Genomic DNA, 14434 nt, shown 5'->3' with positions numbered 1-14434 from the left:
CTTGCAAAGTGATTCTCTAAATAACTTTTTCATAAGACACACTGCCGACTGCTTTGTATTGCAAAGCATTTATGTGACTTACACATGTGTCGTCTCGCTAGTGGGTAATGGTGCATGCATGTTCATACCATTTTCATCGTTTCCCATACCCATTAATACCTCACCTCGCTTATTATTACCTCATTTTTTGGGTGTATCATGGCCTTTCATTTGTTGCATATCTCAAGGCTTTTGAGGTTTATAAATACCCTCTCATTATTTCTTTTTTACTTTTTACTCTCTTCTCTTTTCTAGCTCTCTATTTCTAATTTTGTTTTCGTCTTCATGGTCTCCTTTACCCGGCCCAGCAAGTCTTCCTCAACAAAGTACTAATTATTAGAACCCTCTTTTGACCACAAGGTTAGATAACAAAACCTTCCCCCTCTCCTTAACTCTTTTTCATCTTCTTCTTCTTTCATGGCTAGGGATAAGACCTATTCCCCCACATGCCCTCCGTTATTTGAGATTAGGGATACTTATGTTATCCCTGACAACGTGGGCACATCTTTCACGGATAAGCCCTCATCCTCTCAAGGCCTCCCCCAACATACCATTGTGGTATACTAGGAGCAATTTAAGGTTGGCCTCCAAGTTCTTCTGAGCAGGTTAACTCAGGTAATCTTAAATTTTTACCAGAGGGCTCCCTTCTGAATGAGCAGTATTTTTACCTTCTTATTTATGTCATCGAGCAAATGACTACTCAACTAGAAGAAGGTCTTTAGCTTGGGCTTCTTGATATAAGAGCCCAATTCTCTTTGAGGAGGTGTTCTGAAAAACAAAAGTATTTCTATTTAACTAAGAAGAGAGGGAAACTGTCCTTATTCGAGCTTCTTGACTCAAGAAAGGATTGGTTTTGTTCCAGATCAAACTAACTAGTCGGTGGGAGAGCACACCTAGGGACGAATTTCTCCCGCTCGCGTTTAACTCATTTAACAAAGTCTGTGAGTTTCCTTTATTTTACTCTTTTATAATTTTTCTTCCCTTATTTTAAGATTTAACTCCCGTCTTCTCATGACTACTAATCCGGGCAAAGATAAAAGTGTCTCAGACTCGGTGACTATAACCCACATCCTTTCCAATCAAGAGTTATATCACCGAGTTACAGACTTTCTTGCCCCTATCGACTCTCATGTGGAGGTAGAACAAATTAGGCGTGCGAGTAACGAGCCTGGCATCTCGACGTCCTTGAAGACATGTAACTTTGATCGAATTGACCCACACCCATAGTCTAGTCCAATGCCTTTGACGATGAGGTAATGGAAGTACAATCTTCTTCTCCTCATGAGATAGATGAAGAGGAAGAAGAACGACCCCTTCTAAAGAAGATGAAGAGGGGCACCGACCCCCGTCGTGCCCCAATTAGCCATTCCGTGGCCTCTTCAGATCCTGTCCATCCTATTTCAACCCCATTTGTCCCTACCCATGCTCCTACCCAAGCTTCGACCTCGGCTTCTGGGTCGGAGCAGAAGGGAAACTACCCTCCCAATTATTCCCCGGGTTGTTTCCCTATCCATGGCTAGCCACCTGGTAATGGACCAGTACGCCGCACTATCCAATTCACAGATTGCACGAGCAATATTCAAGTCGTCCCATCTTCCCAAAGACAAGGCACCTACCAACAAGTACTTCGTGGAGGACCCTACTCAGTTGTTCTACGACATCTTACGAGCAATTGTTAAGGAAAGTTTTCCCAATTCTCTTAATTTTTCTACTTTTAATTTATATTTGTTGAGGTCTAACCCTTGTTTTCTTTTCATGTTCAACACAGCATCATAAAGCTTGAACAATCTAGGAATGCAACCATTTCTGATCATGACAACACCGAAGCAGTTGTAAAAAGTTTCTTTAGCAAGAGGGATGTTGCTACGTCCAATACTCTGAATCTCTAGACCAACCTGGTTATCGTGAAGTCCGAGCTAGAGCAGAGGTTGGAATGGGTAAGGAAGGATCTTGCCACAATTGAAGGGGAACTTGTGTTAGTCAAAGGGTAGTTGGAAGCCAAAGAAGCAAAGAAAAAGAAGACACTCCAAAACCAGCTCACTCTCCTCCAGGTTCAACTCATTGACTCGAAGTTGGTTTGGGAAAGGGCTTACAACAATCTCAAAGCCAAATTGAAGAAGGCCGAGCTGGCTCTAGAAGGGAAGGTCATTGTTGCACCCGCCGATCCTGCCAAGTTCTTTGAGGATAACGAAAATGCTATCAATGCTAGTAATCCTACCCTCAATCCTTTGTAAAAAAAATTTGTAACTGACCAATTGTAATAGATTTTATCTTCTTATTGAAAATGACTTTTTCGTCTCTCTTTAAACCAATCCCGCACAGTCAAGCTCGGCTCTTATAATGGGCCAAGGCTTTCGTTAAACCAACCCCTCACGATCGGGCTTAGCTCCCATAGCGGGCCAAGGCTTTCGTTCAATCAGCTCCTAGTAATATCAATATATTTAATAAGTTTTAAGAAAAGACTTTTTATTGATATTACTTCTTAAGATTAAAGGCATTCCACGGTATCGTGATTATATCTCTTGTTTTAGTTTTTAAGTAATAGACTCCGACTTTTCCTACTCGATGTACGATATATGGTCGTTCCTAGTTTTCTCCGAACTTCCCACTAAATAGGTCTCGTTTATTTGAAAACAAATTTCGTAACACCATATTGTCGATCTTGAACATCTTTTTTCGCACTTTCTAGTTAGATGATCTTTTTAATTGGTGTTGGTACCTACCAAGTTTTTCCATTGCTCGTTCCCGAGTTTCATCTACCAATCGAGGTTTTGTGCTATCAACTTTTCATTCGTGCTCTTCTCAGCAATCTGTGTTCTTATTGTGGGCACTTGCACCTCCATAGGGATGACTGCCTCTGTTCCGTATGCTAATGTAAATGAAGTTAACTTTGTGGCCCTTCTGGGCATCGTTTGATATACCCACAATACGTTGTGCAATTCTTCCACCCACCTTTCCTTATGGTCAATCAATCTTTTCTTCAAGTTATCTATTATTATTTTATTGGGGGCTTCTGCTTGTCCGTTGCTTTGTGGGTACCTAGACGACAATTGGAGTGAGTATATTCCATATGGTTTACAGTATGAGAAGACTCGATTTCCTTTGAACTAGGTGTCGTTATCAGAGATTACTGCATATGGGATCCCAAAGTATGTTATGATGTACTCCCACATAAACTTGATAACCTCTTCATCGCTTACGCAAGTCAGTGGTGTGGCTTATATCCACTTCGTGAAATAATCTGTTGCCATTAGTATAAATCTCTTACCCCCTATCCCTCGAGGTAGATGACCAACAATATCCATCTGAAATCGCCTCGACCCCCGACCATCGGCTAAATAGCTGATTAGGGGTCCAATTACGTATCTCGAGGATTTTTAAAGAATAGGAAGTCGCCACCTAGTTTAGGTCTAGGAACCAAAATTAACTCCAAATGGATATGGGTCGGTCCATGGATCAGAGAGATGGGTAAGGGGTTAGGTTACGGGTTTCAGAAAGTGCTAGGCATCGAACCCGTCTGATCAGGATGATCAGTCTCTCCTACGATCCAAAAATATCCTATGGTTAACATTCAAATACTAAAAGTCAAACTAGGGTCCAATCGTCATCAAATTACATCGGATTTACTAAACGAATCATATGGCTAAAATAAATATATGAACTCTCGAATTTCGCATGATGGAACCCCACGATTTAGTAAGGCTTACGTGGTACCAAAAATTAATGGATCAATTCAGTCACATTTTGAAAAGTATGAATTCGATCTTTAATGCCATGTGCGCCAAAATCAATGAGTCGACTCATCAATTTTAATCAAAAAAATTTGACTTTTTAAATTGCCACGTGTATTAAAATCAGTGAATTAACCCACACATATTTTAATCAAACAAATTTGATTTTTTTTTAAATTACCACATGCATCAAAATCAGTGAATTAACCCACAAATTATTAATCAAGAAATTTGATTTTTTAAATCGTCACGTGAACTAAAATTAGTGAGTTAACCCACAAATTATTAATCAAATAATTGATTTTTTCGAATTGCCACGTGAACCAAAATCAGTGAGTTGATTCACGTGCCCATTTTATAAAAAATTTCGATTTTAAACTTTCAATGTACACAAAATTAGTGAGTTCACTCACGTGCCCATTTCATAGAAAATTTTAATTTTAAACCTCAAAATCAGTGAGTTGACTCACGTGCCCATTTCATAGAAAATTTCTATTTTAAACCTCCAATGTACACCCAATCAATGAGTTGACTCATGATTTTGGTCAAGAAAATTTTGATTTGGGAAAATCGTCACGTGCGCCAAAATCATTGATTTAACTCACATATCAATTTTATAGAAAAAAATTGATTCAAATTTCTAATGTACCCAAAATCAGTGAGTCGACTTCAATAATTTTGATCAAGGAAATTTTGATTTTCCAAAACCGCCACGTGCGCCAAAATCATTGAATTAATTCACATATCCATTTTATAGAAAAAAAAATCGATTCAAATTTCTAATGTACCCAAAATCAGTGAGTCGACTCAATAATTTTGATTAAGGAAATTTTGATTTTTCAAAACCGCCACGTGCGCCAAAATTATTGAATTAACTCACATATCCATTTTATAGAAAAAAAAATCGATTCAAATTTCTAATCTACCCAAAATTAGTAAGTCAACTCAATAATTTTGATTTTCCAAAATCGTCACGTGCACCAAAATCATTAAGTTAACTCACATATCCATTTTATATAAAAAATCGATTTAAATTTTCAATGCCCCCAAAATCAGTGAGTTGACTTAACAATTTTGATCAAGGAAATCTTGATTTTCTAAAATCGCCACGTGCGCCAAACTTAATGAATTAGCCTATATATTTAGCAAAATCAACAAATTAATCCATTAATATTATAAAATAAGGAAATCGATCCAATAATATTAATAATCAATTGGTTGATCTATCAATATTTCAAAAACTTTAAAAATTACTATTAGTGCCACGTATACTTAAAAAATCCACGAATCCATTCGGGTACATAAAAAATTATGAAATCAAGAATAAATAAATAAAATAAATAAATAAATAAAAGTAAATAAAAAAATTACATTTGCCGAATGATTTCGGACGCTTGGATTCCTTCAATAAAAATTTGAAATAACTTATGAGTAGTGCCGTAATCTTGCGAGTTTGATGTGTGAATTTTTCTCTAAAATCAATTTTTTTTTTTTGGTTGTTTGAATGGTTGAAAGAAAGATATAATGAAGAGAAAGAAAAATAAAGAGAGTGAAAGAAAAAAGATGGTTGGGGGGGTATCTTCTATTCTTGATTTTTTTTTTTTTTTTGTTTGAAGAGGACGAAAAAATATTAATGAAAGAAGATGATTGTTTTAGATTTTTTTTTTTTAAAGAATGGAGAAGAAGAAGAAGTAGGATTACCGTCCAACGTGGAAGAGAGGAGTTGAAGACGTTAATGGAAAAGAAGGTGTAACTTTTTTTTTTTTTTCAAAAAGGAAGAAGAAGGTTGTTGGTTTAATAGTGAAAAAAATGTTGTTGTTTTATGCTTAAGGGTAATCCCAAAAATATATTTTTTTTTCTTTTTAATGGTTCATTTGATCCTCTTTTATGGTGGTTTTACTATCAAACATGAGAAAGAGAGAAATGGGAGTGATGGTGGAGGAAATGGGTAGTTATGAGAAGTTGGAGAGAGGAAGATGGAGGATATGGGGAAGAGACAGTTAGAGAAGAAAACGTGTGTCCACGTATTTTCTTTCTCACTTTTTTAATTTTTTATTTTTGGAGAATGGGGGTGGTGATCTCACGCTACTCGCCTTAATGATCTCTCATAGATCATTAAATTGATTGGTCGTTTGGATCTCGATTTTAATTCATTCCGATTTTGATTTCAATTTGATCGAGTATATTTTATTTTTGGTTAATTGATTTAATTTTGAATTCAATTGGTCGATTTTAGTTTTGAATTTGGTTGTTCAATTTTAATTGGTCAATTGAATTTTAATTTCAATGTTAATCGATGAATTGGATTTTGATTTAAAATTTGATGGATTTTAATTTTCACTTTGTTTAATCAATTGAATTTTAATTTGACTTTTATTTGATTATGATTTGATTTTGAATTTTTTTTTTAATTTGATTTGATTTATTCAATTTTAATTTTATTTTGATTGATTGATCGATTTGATTGATTCGAATGATTTTTAACTTGAATTTCAATTTGATTTTCAATTGAATTTCGATTGATTTTTGTCGATATTTTAATTTGATATTTAAGTTTGATGTTTAAATTTTGATTTTGATTTTGTATTTTAATTTGATTTTAAAATTTGATTTGATTAATTCAATTTTAATTTGATTTTAATTTTATTTTGATTGGTTGATCAATTCGATTTAATTTTCCTTTTTAATTGGTTGAATGATTTTTAACTTGATTTTAAACTTGATTTTGATTTTGTATTTTAATTGGTTTCTTGATTTTTAATTTAAACTTAATTTTTATTTTGTATTTTAATTGAAATTTAATTTGATTTTCGATTTTAAATTTTTGTTAAATTTTGAATTTTAATTTGATCTTGGTTTAGTTTAATTTTCAATTTGAATTTTATTTTGATTTTTGGTTTAAATTTGATTTGAATTTTGAATTAATTTCTTGGTTGAATTTTAGTTTGATTTTCGATTTGAATTTTATTTTCCTAGATATCAGGGTCTCTATGTTAGAGTTGGATATTGAGGGGCATTTTGGTCATTTTGGTGATTTTTTTATAGATTTTTCGTGAATCTCTCTGTTTTTATCGATTTAAGTCTCGTTAGACTCGAAATCATATTCTTAATGCAATGGAGGTACTTTCTAGATTTTTTGGGAGGTCAAAATTTATGAGAGGCGTTTTTGTCATTTTGATGATTTTTTACAGTCATCGATTTGGGTCCCGTTAGACTCGAAATCACCTTCTGAGTGCAATGGAGGTAATTTCGAGACTTTTCAGAGATTCAAAATTTATAAAGGGTATTTTCGTCATTTTGATATTTTTTACGGATTTTTTCGAATTTTAGCGTAAGGTTTTTTTCAGTCACTGTGTGAGTATTTCTAAGTTCCAAAGTTATATTTTCCTAGTGTACCAAAATTTCTAAGTTGTCAAACTGTGTAGTGAACCTAAGCGTACGTGCTTGCTAAATCAGGCGTAAGGTGTAGCGATCCTAAGCATGCGTAAATTTTTATGTCGAGTCGTGACAAGTGTAGACACCCCATTTTTGCACTCGCCTGATTGATCAACTCGTCAACCCGATCGCAATGATTCCCAATGATGGATGTGTATTCCATTGCTTTATTTTGTTACCAGATGTGTTTCAGAAATCCAGATGAGGTATCTCGAATTGACAAAATCTTAGAAACCACGCTACGCTAGGAAAATACAACCCCAGAAACATAGAAATCATCATCTTGTAAACCAATAAGAAGCTTCACGATAAAAATCACTAAAATTGACCAAATTACTAAAATACCCTAACCTCAAAACAACCCTAGAGCCTACGTTACGCTTAGGAAAACCCATTCGAACACATAAAATGACAAATCGGAACCAAATAAATCATTTCACCAGTTTTAACAGAATTTGACAAAATTACGAAAATGCCCCTCATAAAGTTCACAATCATCTCACATAAAAATTTTCATAAATGACACAAATTAATATTTCCATTGAATTCCTTACGAAAAATCGATTCTAAAACATCCTAGAACATTAAAAACCGACTTAAAACGTGAAAAGTCCTCTCCGGGGGTAAAACGGTAATTTCACAATTTTCATGATAAAAAATTCTGAAATTAATAAATAAAATATTAAATAATTAAATTTAAACATTAATGAAATTAATTTAAAATTTTGAACCTAAAAAATCGATTAATCGGACTCTCAGGCAAAATTGTTGAGGGTTCGTGGGATATTTCTTTAAGGACCCCTCCATTTGGGGGTCCAAAGAATTAAAGAAATAATGGAAGGGGTTCTCCAAAAATTTAAAGTAAATCAAGCAAGACTGAAGTCAATGTATTAAAGTCAATTAAGTGAGACTGAAGTCAAAATTAAAGTCAATTAAGCAAGACTAAAGTCAAGATATTGAAAGTCGATCAATTAAGACTAAAGTCAAAATATTAAAAGTCAATCAAATAAGACCAAAAGTCATAATAGAGATCTAATTAAATAATAACTCTATCTAATAGAGTTCTAACTTAAAAACAATTATACCTAAAACAATTTGAATTAAAACACAATTCTACCTAAAACAATTCTAATTAAAACACAATTCTACCTAAAACAAGTCAAACTAAAACACAACTCTAATTAAAAGATCTCTAATTAAACACTAACTCTATCCAAATCAACCCTAAAAAAAATCTATAGATAGAGGTGCTCACACCCTATTTTCGTATCAAATCATAAACCCTAGGAGAAGTAGGTCTAGAAGCCCCCCTAGCCTCCCATAAACCCTAGTTTTGGAGCCCCAACTCCTTACCTAACATCCCCCCTTCAATTTTAGTCTAGAAAACACCTAAAATCTCTCCAAAACCACCCCCAAATCCGCAACAAACTTGAAGAGTTCAGATCTAAAAACAAGGAGATACCTTGATCTCGGTGATCCGAAGTCAAATCCGGAAACAGAACGAAGCAAGGGAGCACAGTACAAGGAGCTCTTTTTGTCAGATCTGAGGGAACCAAGTCCTTGCCATCGGAAAGGTAAATTTTTATTTTTATTTATTTTTTATCTAGGTTTTAGCAATGTAATTTACTTGGGAATTTAGTAAAGACCGGCTTTGGCCGGGCGGGGTTGGTGCCTAACACCTTCCAACCCCGTAACTTGATCCCCGAATTCAGATTTTTTATGGTAGATTAGTTCCTTTTATCTATGTTAGAGTCAGTTTGGTTCCTAGACCACAATAACTAGGTGGCGACTCCCAAACCTCAAGGGTCAAAAGCGGATCCGCGCACCCCGCGGATCGAGGGCACTTTCAACAAGTAGGAGGGATTAAAAGACTAGAAACAGAAGGAATCAAACAGTACTCACAAGCCTTCGAGTTCTTTTATGCTCATCATTAGGAATCCACAATAGTCAGCTGACGAATTGTCGAATTAGGCAGATGCAAAAATGGGGTGTCTACACCATCCCCCAGATCGCGAACAACCAAGGAGTTACCATCAGATAGAACTCTCCTGAAGGTTGAAGATTCAACCAAGCATACCTTTGGCATTTGTCTCATGATCTTACATACCTCTTGCACTCTTCTTGCATTCTCGACCAATAATATCCTTGAGTCATTGCTTTATTTGCCATCGATCGACCTACCGAGTGATTCCCGCATATTCCTTCGTGTATTTCTGCCATTACCAACTTGGACTCTTCTAGGTTTAATCATTTTAGAAGTGGTCCCCCAAACAACATTCTGTATAGCTCTCCGTCAACTAGTATATATCTTCTGACTTTATAGAGAAGATTCATAGCCTTCCTTTTGTTTTCGGGAAGAGTTTTTGACTAGAGATATTTGATGTAGTCATCCATCCAATCGAGTACTTGGTTGCTCCGTATACGCTCTTCTAGTTGATGGTCGATGCTTGCTTTCTACTAATATTCCATGGGTATCATTCACGAGTCTGAATCTCTAAGCATTGAAGCGATGAATTCCAACAAGTCGGCGTGTCTATTTTCATCGCTCGGAATTTTACTTATTTTTATCTTCACAAATTTGTCGAGCTCTTTCTTTAACACTACCAAGTATCTCGTCATCCATTCATCCTTAGCCTAGTATTCCCCATTACATTGATCCATAACTAGCTGTGAGTTGGCAAACACCAAAAGCTCATCGATCTTTAGCTCATTTGCCATTTTGAGCCCATTTATGACTGCTTCTTATTTTGCCTCATTATTTGAAGTACCGTGCCTGAGCTTCAATATTTTCTCTAGCCTATCATTACTCAGGGTTAATTATTAATACTATTTTGACCCTTGACCCACTGTAGTTTGATGATTCATCAACGAACATTCTCCATCCCATCTAGGCCCCCATGCGTTGAATTCCTCTATTGCCACTTCTTCTTTTTCTTCCTAGTTGAGGTTGTCAATTGGAAAGTCAGCGAGAAAATCTGCCAACACTTGTCCTTTCAACGCCATTTTTCCTTCAAACTGTACACCATGCTCTCCGAGTGTTACTACCCATTTCACCATTCTCTTAGATTTATCCAACCTATGTAGCATGTCCTTTAGAGGGTGATCGGTTACAGCCTAGATTCAGTGAGACTTGAAATATGGTCTAAGCTTTTGGGCCGAGTAGACTAACGTCAACCTGACCTTTTCGGTTCTTGTGTACTTCACATCTGATGGGTCAAGTGTTTTGCTGATGAAATATACTGGACAGTCTCGTCCAAGATCTACCCTGAATAAAATTGAGCTTACTGATAGCGCTATGGCTGCCAAGTAAATCCCTAATTTCTTTCTTTCCTCTAGAGTATTGAGTATGAGCAGTTGCCCCAATTATTTCTTTGGGTTATGGAAGGTTGTCTTGCATTCTTCATTTTATTCGAACCCTCTTCCTTTCTTCAATAAACTAAATAGTGGTTGACATTTATCTAAAATTCTTGAGATGAACCTGTTTAGGACTACTATTCTCCTAGTTAAGGTCAACACCTATTTGAGGTTCTTCAAACTCGGCATCTCGATCAAAGAGCTTATTTGATCAGGGTGGGCCTCGATTCTTCTTTTCGCAACCATATACCCAAGGAATTTCCTGGATGATACTCCGAAAGTGCACTTAGCTGGGTTTAATTTCATTCGATATCCTCTCAATTATACAAACGTTTCCTCGAAGTCCCTTAAATGAGTTTTAGCCCATTTTCTTTTTACTAGCATATCGTCGATGTAAACTTTCACCATTCTCCCGATCATGAATTCTGGTGATCAACCTTTGATAGGTTGGTCCAACGTTCATTAGCCCAAAGGGCACTACTTTGTAGTAGAACAGCCCCTGTTCTGTTATAAACGTCATTTCATCTTGATCTTCTAAAGTCAAAGGAATTTAGTTATACCTCAAGTATCTATTCATAAAGGACATCCTTTCATGCCTAGAGGTTGAGTCGACCAATATGTTTATCCTCGGTAAAAGAAAGTTGTCTTTTGGACAAACTTTGTTTAGGTTGGTGAAGTCGATACAAACTTTGATCCTTTCATCCTTCTTTGATACAGCCACTATGTTGGCTATTCACTCAGGATATTCGACCTCTCTGATGAATCCCATCTTTAAAAGTTTGTTGATTTCCTCGTTTACCCCCTACCATAAGTACAAAGACAATCTCTTTGGTTTCTATTGAACTGGTCGGACTATTTCATCTACCGACCAACCCACTCAACCAACACCCATGTCATAACATACCCTTATCATTCTCTCCAAATCTCTCATCACAAGCTACCCCCACACCCTTCTCTTTAATCAACTCACCTACCTTTTTGACACTTGTCACCATCCTCTTCACCCTTTCAAAAATATCAGCAACCACCCCTTTACAATACCATTCTTTTACCCAAAACTCACTCCCTTCAACTCACCTAACACTCAACTCAAATGAGTTGAAAGATCCAACCCATTTGAATCAAAAGCAATCCAGCTACACCCCATTCCACAAATGTCATTTCCCCAATCTTAAATTTCACACACTTCACCCATAAATCTCATACCATTCTCCACCTTTTTACATTTTCACCACACTCTCCCTCTAAAAGTCATCTCTAAAATCCTATAAAACCCCCATCATTCTCTCACAAACTCCCTAAGTCTTGAACTTCCTATCAAGCTTCAACTTCCTAAGCTCGCTCTCTCTCTCTCTCTCTCTCTCTCATAATCTCTATGCTTACACCTGTCAATCATTAAAAATTTCACATATCCAACACATCAACAAAAATAAATAAAAAAGTTCATACCTTGAAGAAAAAGAGGAAAAGTTAAGTTAAGAACAGGATAGTGTGAGGACAATGAAAGGAAAATAATTTCCCCCTCTCTCTCCCTTTCATACTTTCTCCTCTTCTACTTCTCTCCTCTCTTTTAATTTTATTTTTATCTTCTTTTAGATTAAACCTAAGATGTACTGTGTACCCTCCCTTACTTCTGGCAAATACCACAAAAATGTTTTATGACTAAGGCTTTGTCCCCTTCCTTATGGAGATGGGTATTTGACCAAAAACTCTACATTTTCAAGATCTTTCAAAGGCATGGACTATAATAGGGCCCCACTTTCTCAATAAGGAGGCCCTCCTTGGTTTAAACAAAAATTGAAGTCCCTCGCATTCGAGGGCACAAATCGATTTTTTCCAACCTTTATTTTCATTTTTCAAAAGCGACTGAATCCGAGGTTACCACCTATAGTAGAGGGAATAGAGTGTCTAATACCTTTCTTATTCCCTAATATAGACCCCCTTACCTAGATTTTAGGTAGACCAATATCTTTATCTATACGAGAGTCACTACAAATAAAAATGAATTTTCGAAATCATCTTCCGAGTACCCATTCACACATTTTTATAAAAATAAAATAAAAGATGGTAGCTACTCCAAATCCAAGTAGTAGAGATCTTCGGACTCTAAAATCTCATGTTTACAATAATGAGAGAAGGCCTAATAAAAGTGGTATGATAACAAAATTTGGAGTCTCACGATTGCCCTTTTATATTTAAACTTTATTTCATTAAGGTGATGGTTAGAAGCCAATAAAATTACAATCTCATAACCCTATAAACTTGTTATACGTAACTTCAATTTCTAATATTACCAAAAAATGAATTTATCATCTCCTTAATTACTATTTAAATTACAAAAGGGTCCTTATAATATATGTGCATTTGTACATTACACCTTATTCTTTCATAATCAGATTCAAATTGATACAAGATCTATTTCACACAAGACACTATAAAAAAAGTGCCTTAATCTTATGATTAGAAATCATAAATTGTTCATTATCCTTATTCATAAACAAGACAATCAATTATAAAGTTCCTATTGCCACACCGATTCTTACATAACATACCAATTCATATGCTAAATCTTTGTTGGTATCATATGAGTTGATGTGGCAAAGAATCTCTCGTTTTTTAGATATGAACACAATTTTTTCCTATATGTTTGAACCAGTTTTGGATGGCTTCTCTTGTCAAGGTCATATCGGATTGTCCAAATCAACTCGAATTCACTCATCCAAAATGTCAGTTTTTTCCAAAACAAAGAGTCCCAATCCTCTACCATATTGTTTGACTTCTCAACAAGAAATTGCAAGAAACCACTGACCAATTTCCCATTGTGAACATGGAAAGAATTACTCGGTGATTAGTTATTGTCGGGCCCTTTGTTTGCTGATGATAGAAGCCTGAGTAGTAATTTATAGTAAGGATGCATGTTATTTCTAAAATAATAGTAGTGGTTAGTATTTGTTGGATTAATAGAAATTTTTAAGAGAAATTACGTAATACTCCCTGTGGGATGGGTTTCTTTCTAAATAGTTCCTACCTCTTGGGCGGTAGTTTGCTAAGTAGTCAACTTTTTCTTTCTTCATCCCTCTTTATAATATTTTTAGAATATCCAAACTACCCTTTTCCTCGTATTCATGCACTTAGGTTTTCCAATGGCGAATGAAAACATTTCCGCTGATTTTTTATTATGATTGGCAATTGAAGAATGATATACTCCTAATTTGGAGCATTGAGATATATTTTCCATTTTTTGATGATTTTTAGCACCAAAAAAAAAAAAAAAAATTGAAAAAAAAATTGAGATTCTAATTTTTTTTTAAAGATTTGGCCCTAAATTTTTATTTTAGTGTTCGCAACTATAACATACATTTTTGGATGTTTCGAGACAATATATTTATCATATCAAAGTTGAAAAAATGAAAACAAAAAGAAAAATCTGAATCACATTTACAACGTCGCATTCACCACTTTTTAATGTCGAGTTCAATATTTTTATTGTCGAACTCACCACTTTTTTTCGCTCATTTCAACATTCTTATCGTGGAGGTCCATAATTTTTAAAAATTGTTGAATTCAACATTCTAACGTCACATTCACCAATTTTTAAAGTAAAGATATTTTTCTAAAGAGAGTTGATTTTCTAACTCTAAAGTCTTCACTCCGTCAATACTTAGCTGACATGGCATATATGAACATGGAACCATAGATCTTTTTTCAAAGGATACATAACTACACATCCAAAATTATTACTCTTTTCTAAATAAAAATATGGGTCTTGTTAATGTGTGGGGGCACACGTTAAAGTGCAATAAATACACTTTGAAAATGGATTTTGTACCGAAAATACTCTTAAAATTATTATTTTTTACCAAAATATTCTCGGA

The sequence above is a fragment of the Akebia trifoliata genome, chromosome 15 (genome assembly GCF_017979445.1).
Source record: "Akebia trifoliata isolate Shusen 1 chromosome 15, ASM1797944v1, whole genome shotgun sequence".
Taxonomy (NCBI): domain Eukaryota; kingdom Viridiplantae; phylum Streptophyta; class Magnoliopsida; order Ranunculales; family Lardizabalaceae; genus Akebia; species Akebia trifoliata.
Note: the sequence above shows the minus strand (reverse complement) of the source record.